The sequence below is a fragment of the Pan paniscus genome, chromosome 14 (assembly GCF_029289425.2).
Source record: "Pan paniscus chromosome 14, NHGRI_mPanPan1-v2.0_pri, whole genome shotgun sequence".
Classification (NCBI taxonomy): Eukaryota; Metazoa; Chordata; class Mammalia; order Primates; family Hominidae; genus Pan; species Pan paniscus.
Genome location: NC_073263.2, coordinates 80416298 through 80431479, shown reverse-complemented (window position 1 = coordinate 80431479; position 15182 = coordinate 80416298). Strand labels below are relative to the sequence as shown.

The 15182-nt window shown below is 38.6% G+C and overlaps 1 pseudogene; it reads right to left on the bottom strand.

Moving 5' to 3' along the window:
• Nucleotides 1–5580: 5580 nt before the first annotated feature.
• On the bottom strand, nucleotides 5581–7281 carry LOC100993412 (60 kDa heat shock protein, mitochondrial-like; annotated as a pseudogene).
• Between the last annotated feature and the right edge of the window lie 7901 nt (nucleotides 7282–15182).

Here is a 15182-nt window from a genome sequence, read left to right as displayed (position 1 = left end):
TAAGCTGATAAGCAACTTCAGCAAAGTCTCAGGATACAAAATCAATGTGCAAAAATCACAAGCATTCCTCTACACCAATAACAGGCAGAGAGCCAAATCATGAGTGAACTCCCATTCACAATTGCTTCAAAGAGAATAAAATACCTAGGAATCCAACTTACAAGGGATGTGAAGGACCTCTTCAAGGAGAACTACAATCCACTGCTCAAGGAAATAAAAGAGGATACAAACAAATGGAAGAACATTCCATGCTCATGGATAGGAAGAATCAATATCATGAAAATGGCCATACTGCCCAAGGTAATTTATAGATTCAATGCCATCCCCATCAAGCTACCAATGACTTTCTTCACAGAATTGGAAAAATCTACCTTAAAGTTCATATGTAACCAAAAAAGAGCCTTCATTGCCAAGTCAATCCTAAGCCAAAAGAACAAAGCTGGAGGCATCACGCTACCTGACTTCAAATTATACTACAAGGCTACAGTAACCAAAGCAGCATGGTACTGGTACCAAAACAGAGATATAGACCAATGGAACACAACAGAGCCCTTAGAAATAATGCCACATATCCACAAGTATCTGATCTTTGACAAACCTGACAAAAACAAGAAATGGGGATAGGATTCCCTATTTAATAAATGGTGCTGGGAAAACTGGCTAGCCATATGTAGAAAGCTGAAACTCGATCCCTTTCTTACACTTTATACAAAAATTAATTCAAGATGGATTAAAGACTTATATGTTAGACCTAAAACCATAAAAACCATAGAAGAAAACCTAGGCAATACCATTCAGGACATAGGCATGGGCAAGGACTTCATGTCTAAAACACCAAAAGTAATGGCAACAGAAGTCAAAATTGACAAATGGGATCCACTTAAACTAAAGAGCTTCTGCAGAGTAAAAGAAACTACCATCAGAGTGAACAGGCAACCTGCAGAATGGGAGAAAATTTTTGCAATCTACTCATCTGACAAGGGGCTAATATCCAGAATCTACAATGAACTCAAACAAATTTACAAGAAAAAAAAGAAACAACCCTATTAACAAGTGGGTGAAGGATATGAACACACACTTCTCAAAAGAAGACATTTATGCAGCCAACAGACACATGAAAAAATGCTCATCATCACTGGCCATCAGAGAAATGCAAATCAAAACCTCAATGAGATACCATCTCACACCAGTTAGAATGGCGATCATTAAAAAGTCAGGAAACAACAGGTGCTGGAGAGGATGTGGAGCAATAGGAACACTTTTACACTGTTGATGGGACTGTAAACTAGCTCAACCATTGTGGAAGACAGTGTGGTGATTCCTCAAGGATCTAGAACTAGAAATACCATTTGACCCAGCCATCCCATTACTGGGTATATAACTGAAGGATTATAAATCATGCTGCTATAAAGACACATGCACACGTATGTTTATTGTGGCACTATTCACAATAGCAAAGACTTGGAACCAACCCAAATGTCCAACAATGATAGACTGGATTAAGAAAATGTGGCACATATACACCATGGAATACTATGTGGCCATAAAAAAGGATGAATTCATGTCCTTTGTAGGGACATGGATGAAGCTGGAAACCATCATTCTCAGCAAACTATCACAAGGACAAAAAACCAAACACCGCATGTTCTCATTCATAGATGGGAATTGAACAATGAGAACACATGGACACAGGAAAGGGAACATCACACACCGGGGACTGTTGTGGGGTGGGGGGAGAGAGGAGGGATAGCATTAGGAGATATACCTAATGTTAAATGACGTGTTAATGGGTGCAGCACACCAACACGGCACATGTATATATATGTAACAAACCTGCATGTTGTGCACATGTACCCTAAAACTTAAAGTATAATAAAAAAAAGAAAAATGTTAAGTAAAAAAATAAAATAAAATTTTGATGTTGTAATTTACATGTTCTTATGTTGTATATACCACAATAAATCACTATAGCTATTATTTTTAATAGTTTTGTGTTTTCATCTTTATAGTTAAGATATAAATGATTTAAACATCACCTTTACAGTATTAAAGTATTCTGAATTTGTGTATATACTTTTTTCAGTGAGTTTTATACTTTCAGCTGTTTTTGTGTTACTCTTTAGTATCCTTTTTTTTTCAGGCTGATGTGCTTCTTTTAGCATTTCTTGTAAACAGTTCTGGAGTGACTGAACTCCCTCAGCCTTTGTTCCCTGGGAAACTCTTTCTCTCTCCTTTATTTCTGAACCACACCTTTTTCAGATACAGTATTCTTACTTGGCAGTTTTTTTTTCTTTCCAGCACTTTTAATGTATCATCCCACTCTCTCCTGGCCTGTAACACCTCTGCTGAGAAATTAACTCCTATGTGTACTAGAACTTCCTTATATGTTATTTGCTTCTTTTATCTTGATACTTTCAGGATCCTCTTTCTTTCCTTGAGTTTTGACAGCTTTATTTTAATATGTCTTGGTGTAATCTTATTTGGATTGAATCTGATTAGAGAATTTTGACATTTCTGTACCTAAATATTTATATCTTTCTCCAAACTTGGAAAGTTTCCTGCTAATATTTCTTTAAATAAACATTTTAATTCTTAATCTTTCTCTTCTCCTTCACAAACTCCTATAACCCAAACATTTGCTCATCAATCTTATAATCTCACTTCATTCCTTTTCATTCTTTTTTCTTCTCTGACTTTATATTTTCCAATAACCGGTCTTCAGAATCATAGGTTCTTTCTTCTGCTTGATCAATTTTGCTATTAATGCTCACTATTGCATTATTCATTTTATTCATTGTATTTTCCAGCTCCAGAATTACTATTTTTTTAAATAACTTAAATTTCTCTGTTAATTTTTAGTATTGGTACTTTATTGTTTTCCTGATCTTATTGAAGATTTTTAAGTATTTATTGAAGTTGTCCTATGTTCCTTAAAAAAGTTGTTTTGCATATTTTGTCAGGCAGTCCATATATCTTTATTTCTTGTGGGTCAGCCACTAAGAGATTATTGTTTGGTGTGTTCTTTGGTTTTGTTATATCTTCTTGGTTTTTTGTGTTTTCGTTACCTTACTTGGATGACTGCACATTCAGAAAGTGAGGACCTATTCCAGTCTTTGCAGACTGGCTTTGTGTGGAAAAGCTGCTCCAGGCAGCCTGCCTAGAGATTCTGGGCAGGCCATTTGGCATAATCTGAAGGTAAGCTTGCTGTTGGAGTCCTGAGATAGGCTGGTGTGGTGCCTGGGTCAGCAGGTAGGCAACCGGGTGCCTGGGTCTGCAGGTTGGGCATAAAGCCTGGATCCATGGGGGCTGATCTTGCACTGGAATAGACCTGGAGCCTGAGTCCATGGAGGCTGGCTCAGTGTTGGAGTGGGCCTGGAGCTCGAGTCTGTGGGGTGGGTTTGGGCTATGGACCCACAGTTGCTGGCCTAGAACTTTGGTCTTCATGGGTAATCTTGCAGCCTCAGTCCATGTGGTCTAGCCTGGTACTGGGGTCTACTGGGGTGAGCTTGGGCCCTGGATCTGTGGTACAGCCCTAGACTCTGGGTCATCTGAAGCCTGGGACCACAGGGACCAGCCTGGCACTTGGAGTTTTCTCAGTGCTGTAGTTGGTATGAAGCCTGGGTCCACAGGACACAGTCTGGAGCCTAGGATTGCAGGTGTTGGTTTAGTGCATTAGACTCTGGTACTGGCCTGGAGCCTATGTCCACTAGTGTTTGCCTGGAGCCTGGGTATGCAGGTGTTGGCCTAGAGGATAGGCCCATGAGGGCTGCCATAGGTCTTGGGGCCTTGGGAATAGCCACTTACCTGGGTATACAGGGGCTGTCCTGGAGCCTTGGTCCATGGGGGTTGGTCAGATGCTGGAATCTATTGGGTCAGCCTGAACCCTGGGTCTGCTGGAGTGAGGACCTACAGGAGCTGGCCTGGAAGCTGGGTCTGGGGGTGCCAGTCTGATGACTAGGACTGCAAGGGTTGGTCTGGTGCTGAGGTCGGCCTGAAGCCTGGGGCCATGGGGGCCACTTCACTGTTAGGGGTGGTTTGGACCCTGGAGTTGTTGAAATCAGGTTGGCAGTGGGGCAGCCTGGAGACCAAGTCCGCTGGGAAGGCCTAGAGCCTGGTGGGGGATCTTGCCTGGTTCTAGTGCTGGTCTGGAGGCCCAGTCCTTGGGTAGGGGCCTAAAGTCTGACGCCATGGAGTCAGATCAGTGCTAGATTTTACTGAGGAGGGTCTGGTTTTAGAGTCTGAGGCACAGTCCTGTGCTCACTTCCTTCTTCCTCTCCTAGGCAGTATCTGTCTCCATGCTGTGCTGTCCAGGGTTGAAGAATGGGCAATGTGGCTAATGTCCATCCTACTCTCCTCAATGCATCTTTTCTTTCTGTGCTACATCCAGACACTATTGTCCTTCACCAGGTTTCTTTAGCACTTGGAAAGATATTTCCGTGTGTGGATAGTTGTTTGCATTAATGTTTCTTCAGGGAACAAGCACTGGAGAGTTCTATTTCTCCATCTTGCTGATGTTCTCACTCCCTGAACCTATTTTGTAATAGAAGTTTTTAGAACTCCGAACTCCAATTAACAATCAGCCTTTTTCCCTCTCATATTTGCCACCTAGTGTTACTGACTTTAAACTGCTCTTCATACTCTTGAACTTTACAGCTTATTTACTGGTTCATTTATTTTTATTTTTTGACCTGAGACATCTTCTTAATTTCTAGTGAGCTAGAACAGAAATAAGGCTACTACTCCTTTCACCCTGTTCTTTGGCAGTGTACCCAGCTTATATTCACAGCAGACTCACAGATTACCATCTCAGGAATACAAACAAAGGATTCTCTCTTCAGGTGTTTGCTTAATATCCATTTTTCTAGGACATCTTTTTCCGGCCACTCTTTTCTTCTAGACTCAAGTGCTCCAGAAGAGTTGCCCCTCTTACCTAATTGTCAGCCGGTTATGGTGGGCAGTGAGCAAATGTCAACTACTATGTCTTAAATACTCACTCAGCATCTAACATAATCCTTTACTCATAATTCAAATGGTCCTTAAAAGTACTGAATAAGCCTTTTTTGCATGAGAGCCAATTTGGGGAATTTAAAAATATCTTCAGGCTGCATTATTTAAAATTTTAAACTAATTTTTATTACACAAAGGCTGTCACAAAATTGGATATTTCTCTACTTTGTACACAATTTTTCTTACTCTCCACAGAAAGGCTGCTTCTTCTCATCTGGTGATGGCAAGCACTAAAATCCTGATTTTAATAGAATGGCTGTAAAAACGTCTCAGTGATTTAGGTTGAAAGCACTATATTGGTTCATGGCTTTGCACCCAATATCAAGAATGTACAAATGTTTTTTCGTTCAAAAATACAAAATAAATTATCTGTAGGCATGGGCAATGACAGCAGTAAATTATTATATATTGTCAACTGAAACCAGTAACTGATGGTTATGGTGATTTTCTTAAATTTCAGCCAGGCTTCTCTTCAGTCATTTTCTTCACCTGACTTCAAAGTTATTGTTGAGGAACACTGTTTTGAGCTTCCTGTCACAGTTCAACAACAAAGGTAAAGCACTATTCTAGGAATTAGAACAAACCATCTCCCATTCCACCTATTGCACTCATTCCAGGGTTCTCTTTTTTAGGAATTTCTATGACTATAACTTCTGCGGTAGGTAACAGAGAGGCTACCTCAGCAGCATGCAGTAAAGCAGTTCTCACAGTGTTTGTTGGGTCAATGATTCCTTTTTCTACCATATTCACAGAATCTCCAATCATAGCATCATAACCAACTTCAGAGGAATCTTGCATAATTTTTTCAGCTATCAAAGATCCTTCAACACTTGCATTCTTAGCATTGGTCATTGAAGGAATTTTGAATGTTCTTTTAATAATTTCTATGCCACTTAAAAAAATCGTCATTAGCTGGAGTTAATGAGTCCAAGGCTGGAATGCACTGAAGCAGAACAATGCCATCTTCAATAGCAGCTCTTGTAGCATTAAGGACATCAGTAAATCTGTCTTTCTTGTCTTTCACCTGAACATCACTTGTCTCACCAACCATCAACACAGCTACTCCATCTGAAAGTTTTGCCAGATATTCATTCAGTTTTTTCTTTTCATATCCACTAGTTGTGATATCTAACTACTCAATGATTTCTTGAATACATTTTTCAATTTAAGCCTTGTCATCTTTTCCTTTTAATAGCATAACATCATCTTTGGCCACAATGACCTCTCCAAATTTTCCTGAGTCATGAGGCTGAGCATCTTCAAGATTTAGGGTTAACCCCTCTTCTCCAAACACTGCACTACCAGTAGCAATAGCCATATCCTTAAGCTGGCTCTGTTGTCACCAAAACCTGAAACTTTGGCTGCTACAACCTGAAGACAAACTTTTAGCCTATTCAAGATGAGCGTACTTAACGTTTCTTCATCAATATCTTCAGCAATTGTGACCAAAGGCTTAAGGTAAGCACTGGCAATTTCAAGAGCAGGTACAATGGACTGGACACCAGAAATGTTCTTTTCACTCAGTAGAACATAGGCATCCTGGAATTCACATTTCTGACCTTTTGATGTATTAATAAGCATGGAAAAATGTAGCCTCAATCAAACTTCATGACTTCAATAATTTCTAACTCATCATTCAATGTTTTTCCATCTTTCACTGTGAGCACAACCTTTCTCCCAACCTTTTTCATTGCACCAGAAATGATGCTACCGATTTTTTTTTGTCTCCCTTTGCAGAAGTTGTAGCAACCTCAGCAGTTTCTTCAGGGGTTGTCACAGGTTTAGACTGCTTCCTAAGTTCAGCAATTACAGTATCAACATCTAACCTCACACACTTCCGATTTCCACTGGATTAGCACCTTTGCTAACCTTCTCAAGGCCTTCTTTGCAGTAGAGCATGCCAGTATGGTAGCAGTGGTGATACCGTCCCCAGCTTCTTTATTTGTGTTATTAGCAACATTTTGAACAAGTTTAGCTCCAATATTTTTATATTTATCCTTTAAGTCAATTGACTTTGCAACAGTCACACCATCTTTTTTTACTTTGGAACTTCCTCAGCTCTCTTCAAAAATAACTGTTCTTCCCTTTGGCCCTATTGTAATGGCTAGAGAATTGGCTAAAAGGCCTACACCTTGAAGCATTAAGGTTTGGGCATCTGCACCAAATTTTACATCTTTGGCATCAGCCTGAGGAAGATGAGGCTTCAGTACCCTGGACACCAGTCTTATTTGGCAAAAAAAAAAAAAAAAAAAAAACTGTGGGTAATTGAAGCATTTCTGCAGGGCTGCAGCAGGGCGTGTGCACAGTGAGACAGGTCATTGGCGGTGAGTGAGGGACAGAGTGTAGGGCCCATTTTTTTTTTAATTCAAAGTGAAAATAGCTTCATCACATCCCATAGAATTATTTCTAAATTTTGCCATAATTAAGAGTACTGCTTTATTAAGCAAAATAATGTTAATAAACAAACGGTGCTGCTTTTGAAGCCACAACAATGTTGCTATCTGATCCTATTTGAGATGTAGTAACTCATACCACATCTCTACTCATTCATATCTTACATTTTTAAAGTTCTTTACAACTCAGAAGTAAGTTCACAAACATTTTCTAACTTCAATCTCAAAGCTTTTCTTCAAATACATATCAATATACCCACTTCTCAGTTAGGGAAAGTCACAGCTCAAAGAAGTGCAAAAAAAATTGCCCATAGTGACTCTGTTATACTTGGACTTGAATGAGCTCAATGCCTTTACTGTTATGTGAGAACTCCAGAACAATGTGAGTTCTTGTTTAGTGAGAACTTCAAGTGAAGCAAGTCTGTTTCTAGGCCTCAGATGAGAAACATTAAATCCCAAACAGCTTCCAACCCAAACCAGATTCTGATTATAGCAACGCCTCCACATTCAAATTGCAAAGGCTAAGTGTACAACCTGAAGAGCTCCAATGTCCCGAAATTTCTCAGAAAAGCTGGGTGCTCTGTGCTGGTCCTAGAGTCCCCAGGGGCTACTGGTTCTTAAAGGCCCCATCCTGCTTTTGACCTGATCTGGGTCTGAAAGTGGTACTTTCTCCCATAGTTGACCTCTACGTTGGTCATCACACGGCTGGAAATAAGAAATTCTAAAGCACATTCACCCTTTTACAGGGTCTAAAGTGTTTCCCTATGCCTAGCAGTGCTTCAGAAATTTGAGCAGGCATTAGAATCACCTAGAGAACAGGAAGACTTGTTAAATCAGTTTGCTGGACCTTACCCCCAGAGTTTCTGATGCAGTGGGTCTTGTGTGGGAACAGAGAACATCAGTTCTTACCAGTTGTCAGGTAATTTCTTACCAATTACCAGTTGTCAGGTAATGCTGCTGCTGTTTGTCTGGAGACCACACTTTGAGAACCACTAGCCTAATTCTTCATTTGATTTTTCAAGAGCTGAAATGTTTTGAAATCATTTCTTTTGAAATCAGATCTTGAGTCCTTCCAGAAGTTAGGCATTTCATTCACTCATAAATCTCAAGTTGCTCAATTAGAAAGCAAGAGAAAAGTACCTTGGCTACAAATGTTCCAAAGCCAACTATTAATGCCAGTTCCACCATTTCACAGCTTTTAAGCCTTGAGCAAAAAGTACCTCTATTTTCTCAACTATATGTCCAGTCCAATAACTAACATGAAGATAAAATTATGCCTCTGTTAAAAAAGACTGATAGTGTTTACTTGAAAATAAGGTAATGTTTTAGGTATGAAAATCTAAATGAGGTATTCCCCTGTTGTGGAATGGAGCAGGTACTGGTGTAAGGTTACTTGTCCAAAAATATACAGCAAGGAAAGTCAGAATCAGATATAGAATTCAGGCCTATTCATTCCCCTTTACAGATTTCCCCCAGGTACACTACTCCACAATGATAACAATAGTAGACAAATACTCTAATGGGCTTTGGAAAGCCTAATATAGAACCTGACAAGAAATAAAGTGATCCATCCACTCCTCTAGGTATCTATTTCAATGGTTCCATTAGTAATAAAATTTCTCTTCTGGATGCATAATTGATAACAAAATAAAAATAAAAATATATCTTTAATCTAAGTATCTGAGTACAATACATATTACAGTGCAGTAATCATTCCTGCAAAACTCAGGGGTGTGATTTTATTATGCCAGGTTTCAAATTCCCTTAAAGCTCATCAACAGGGCTTTCAGCTAAGTTCAGCCTGTGAGACTTTTATGTTTGTGTCTGGGGGGTTACCTCCTTGTTCTGTAAGTGAGAGCCTCCTTCATTTCCAACAAATAATTTTATTACTGTAAATATTTTACTCCCTTAAAGTAAATAATTTAAAACTCAAAATCCAAGAATGATACCAAGATAAGATCTGTGCTGATGCTGAGAACGAGGCACATCTAGAAGTTATCTAATAGGTTAGATGGGGGAAAGCTGAGGAAATTACTTCATAGTCAATTTGTTTGCTTTCTTCTAAAAATAGGAGAGTAGACAGTAAAGATTTGCAAATGGTTTGCATGAAGTAGAAGGCTGCCCAGGTACTAATGATTTGCTATAGACTAGCAAAAAAATTCAATTCTATTTCACTCAGTTCAGTGAGCATTAAATAAGTACCCTCTATGCACTCAGTAATATTTTAGCCACTGAAAATGCAAAGATGAAGAGGACATAGCCTCTGTCCTCAAAGAATTGAAAAAAGTCATTGCAATATTCAAAATGAAATGGTTTCACTTCCACACTTAGATTTATATTGCCAAGTTTTCAACATGGGTCACATTTTTAAAACTCAGTTATACTTTAGGTTGGTTTCATTCAAGTCAACAAACACATATTGGGCATTTAGTATGGGGTAAGGAGCACATGATAAACAAGACATAGTACCTTCCTGCAGAGTGTGATCAGTTTCTTATAAAAGTGGCAGAAGGAAAAGGAATGATAAACAATATGTGATAAACATTGTCACTGAAAAAAATCATTTGTAATTCCTAATGAGTACATTTCATTATAAGAAGTATTTATGTCTCTCCATTATCTGTGCTTGGGACCTGAGTTCATCAAACAGCCCTGTGCTTGAGCCTGCATGAGCTAGAAGAATAAGGGCAGTTATGTCCTATGATCATGTCACCTTCAGAATAGTCAGTCCCAAGCATGTTTTAACCTAGATTATCTGTAATTTTTTCCCTCACTTTGGGACATTAGTGTTGGCTCAAGTGGGAAGTAAATATTAACAAAATAGCTTTGAGTTTAACAAAATAGATGAGATCATTTAGCTCACGTGAGACCACAAGATGATCTGAAATCACAAGAACTGACTACTTCTTCCTCTGTGCGCTGCTCTGCCATATGACCTTAAGCAAGAATGGCCACATGGCACTTGATTTTTGACAGTCCCTCAAGATTCTTGAGTGCAGGGACATTGTTTTATCATTCTAGACCTAGAGATCAGCATAGAGTTGAGCACATACATTACTTTTCACAGATGTTTGTCAAACACAGAAGCCTGGAGAACATCAAGTGTGAGGTGGCAGGAAAGAAAGACCAGTGAAGTTCCTTGTATAGTTTCTTTATATTGTGTCCCTGACATCCACATCTCTTACTATTCCTTGCAGCACTAGTAAATATTGAAGAAGAAAACAGAAAAGAGGAAGGAAGATAAAACTCATTATGCAATTTTTTTAATGTACAGAAAAAGAAACAAGACTGGGCGGACTTATGCCAACATTTTAAATCTTTCTATATAGTGGGATTATGAGTGATGTTTTCCATATGTTTAAATGTTTTTCTAAAATTTCAAAACTTCTAAATTTAGCCTTTCTAAGCATTACAATAATTTTGTGAGTTGCAAAATTGACTATATATATACCCCCTTTTCTTTTGTCTGCTAAAGAGAGGTTGGTTGCAGTGGCCTAGGACTGTAATCCCAGCACTTTGGGAGGCTGAGGTGGGAAAATCACTTGAGTCCAGGAGTTCAAGACCAGCCTGGGAAATATAGTGAGACCCTGTCTCCTCAAAAAATAAAGAGTTAGCTGGGCATGGTGGCACACATGTGTAGTTCCAGCTATTCAGAGGCTGGGGCAGGAAAATCACTTGAGCCCAGGAGGTCAAGGCTGCAGTGAGCTGAGATTGCACCACTGCACTCTAGTGTGGACAACAGAATGAGACCCTGTCTCAAATTAGTTAATTAATTAATGTATTAAAGCCAAATTTTTTTTAAAACCATGTAATTATATGTTACTGTTTAGCTGAGTTGCTATGAAAGTCTATGTCAGTTATCTGAATGAAATAAGAATGTTTTGAATATATGCTAAGTCTCTCTACCAAAAAAATAGTGCCGGTTCACTGTGTTCTTATTCACAATTATTACAGTATCAAACAAGTAATAAATAATAATTTTATATTTCTGAGAGCATAGATTAACCTTTTCCTTTTTTGAAAAGGATTTTACAAGGGAAAATTCTAATTTAAAATACAAAGTGAATAACACTTGCAAGTAAAACCACAAAAACTTCTAAGGGCTGACACTCCTTTAATGTGGGAAATATTTGTTAAAAGTTATATTTCCTTTTTTTATATATTTAATGCATATGGCTTTGCCTCCAGAGTCTTTTATTTTTCTTATATACTCTCCAGAAGCACTTCAAAGAATATCATAATCAAATGTATTTTTAATGCCTAGAACATATTAGTAATAATTAGTGTTTCATGTACTGTTTTGTATGCAATGTTCGACCCTTGGAATTAATTTTGAAATGCATGTTTCTACACCTCTAATCAGGCTTTTATTTAACTAAATTAGTAAGCTAAAACCTGATAAAACAACAAAGATTTTCATATTATTCAAAGGAAGTGGTTTTATTTAAAGGGTCCACTGTCTTATTGTGTGGTTTCACAAATTCAGGAATTATTTTTGTCAGCACATTCATGAGCACTAGATAAAAGTCTGTACTAGGCACTATGGAAACACAAAGGTTAATCTGGAATATGGATATTGCTTGCGAGAAGCTTAAAGTCTAATTGAGAAAAACAAGACTTGAGAACACAATCATTTAAAATATGACAAAAGTGATTAAGATTACAAGAAAAGCACAGATAAGCACCACGGAAATAAGAGAAGGGAATAAGAGATTAAGTAGCATGTGGACTAGGACTGGATGAGTAAGATACAGACCTGAGAGGATGGCTATGACAAGCATTACAGCTTTGAGCTCTTATCTACCATATTAAATTGTAACTATTGGTTTACATGTCTATCTCTGTTTTATGAGACAATGAACTCTGAAAGGACCAGGTCCAATCCCTTTGTACAACCTCAGCAGCTAAGACAGGAACTGAAACAGCACTAACATATATTTGTTGAATGTTGACTGATTACAGTGGGAACGAGTACAACAATGGTAAATCATGGAAGCTCCAAGGAGGGGCAAAGACAGTGTATCAAGTGGTGATGAGCTGAGTTTGCTGGGGCGATAGCAGTATGAAGAAGAGTTGTGAGAGCCTAAGTGAGGAATCTGAACTGGAGACAACTATTAGAAGACCTGGGATGTCAAGTCTGGACTTTGTCTTTGTATAATGGGGAACTGGTTGAACATTTTTCAGTAGGGAAGGACATCACCTGAGCTGTGGAAAAAGACTGGTGGTAGGATGTGAGGAAACCATTATTGTCTGGTCTGAGGTCACACTAGCATTCAATAGAGGCCGTGGGTGGCAGGGGGTGGCGGGGACACAAGGGTGGTAGATGGAGAAGATCTGCCGCATATAGAACCAACAGGACATTGCAACTGAGTGAATTTAGGGCTCACAGAAGGAAAATAATGAATGAAAACAGGTTTTCCACCTTAGCTGGAGAATATTGTGTTCATTATTAAGTGAAAGAAATGTACATGTGTAAGGTAAGACTAAGGTGTCTACTTTGACTATGTTGGGTCTAGAATGCCCAACTTTACACAGCCAACAAATGTCCCAACCAGTCCTCAAATTCAGATCTTCGACTTCCAACTAAGTGCTATTTTGGGGACACAATAGCCCTCTTATTTTTAATACATGAATGATTGGCTTCTATTGGAAATCTTCCATTGAAATAAACTTCACTTACAGTTTGAAATAAATAATACACTGCTATGGATTAAGTTGGGTCTCTCCAAAATTCATATGTTGAAGCCCTAACCCCTAATATGACTGTATTTGGAGATGGGGTTTTTAAGAGATAGATAAGTTTAAATGAGGTCCAAAAGGTGGACTCCTAATCCTATAGCATTTGTGGCCTTATTAGAAGAGGAACAGAGTGAGATCACTTTCTCCCCCCTTGCGCACACACCAAGGACAGGCCATGGGAGGACACAGTTGAAAGGTGGCAGTCAAAAAACCAGGAAGAGATCCCCTACTGGAATCCCACCGTGTTGGCACCCTGAACTCAGACTTCCAGACTCCAAAGCTGTGAGAAAGTAAATTTCTGTTGTTTAAGCTGCCTTGTCTGTGGTATTTTGTTATGGCAGCCTGAGTTAAAACATGCATGTTTCCATACAGGACAGTAAGGAGCTGAGTTATCACTCCAACCCGAACTGTACTTTCACTCTCAAGCATGAAATAAGCTTTTCATTTGTGTTTTTACTTTTGTTTTTAATCTGAATTAACTAAATGCTCTCAACTCTTGAATGACCAAAAGTCTGTACCATCCTTGAGGTAGAACTGGCCTTCTGTCTACCGTGGTAACTAACACACAGAAGGCACTAGTTTTTCTTCTGAGTGAATGAGCATTATTCATTTCCCTGCCTGGGTGGTAGAGAAGCCACTAAACCCAAACTTAAGTAGGAGTGCTCTTAAAAACCTCTAACCATCATCAGAGACCCAAATGACAACAGCCTAGGGAATATGGAATGTCATTTTCCCCCAAATATATTATATTCTTTCTTAAATTCTCTTCTAATTAAAAATACTTCTTGTAGTCAACCAGCATCACTAAACAAAGAACACAGAAATCGTTTTAGGCAGCTCATTAACACATATGGAATAGTAGCTCTATTTTACTAAACTATTTTAGCCTGTTCAGACAAAAAACAAAACAAAACATTGGATGTCTGTAAATAGCCTAAATGAAGAAAAATATTAAGCAATACAGCAGGGCAAATGAAATATTTTACTTTTATTTCTATGTATGAAAGAAAAAGTGAGGTTTGATATCAGGGATTTTATACTATATTGGGAAAAATAACTAATACTTATTTAGAGTTTAATGGCACAATTTTACTCTACTTGGATTTAATTTACAAGAGTATATAATTGGCCCTTTAATATTGCCACATTACAATGATCATCTGCTGTACATCCTGTAGTTAATTCCACTCTACCAGCACAACCTGGTGATTAATTTCCAGTTTGGTGGCTTGACTTCTGCATGTCTCATCATCTTCTTCAAACCTGCCCTCATGATCAAGACATAACAATTTTAGCTTTCTTTACATTAGTCAAAAGCAGTTAGCATTGTCAGGTAACTGCAAAAAAATTCTTATTGAAATTGAAGAGACTGTGCAAAGTATATGACTGTATAAACTTACTAAGAAAACTAAAATGGTTCAGTTCTGAAGCTAATTTTTGCATGGAAAGATCAGGGGGAAGGCACCATTCACAATGATTTCTCAGACTATCTAACCTGATTGTTGTCATAGAGCCTGTCTGCTCTGCCGTTTGTGAATGTTTACCCAAGATCAGTCCCTATGAGTGGTATTCATGAGGCAGTTCAGTGGTGCAACCCTGTGCTGGGAACTAACAGGCCATTACTGACTCGTTGTCTATTCATTTTAGATTGTTTCTATGGAGGATTTATAGAAACAATACCAAGGTGGCACCAAGGTGGCTATCAATGCTGTTTACAGACAATTTAGAGGAATAAACCTGCAGTTATGCCCGGGCTGGCTTCCCTTGCGGTCCTGGGGCATAGTGTTCTAATCCTATTGTGACGTGATTGTTGCACCATAAAGTGCTCCACAGAGGCCTGTAATTGGCATACAGGTTCAAATTAGATTGCTGTGTGTTTAGGAAAGCTAGGGTCATTTCGCATCAGCACCTCTCATTAAGAAGCAGGCGAGGAAGTTCTCTATTACAGGAAATCTAATGTATATATTATCTTTTATGATAAAGACAATATCTAGAGTACACACTCACTGACACAGGCACACATATATTACCCATCTTGTCTTT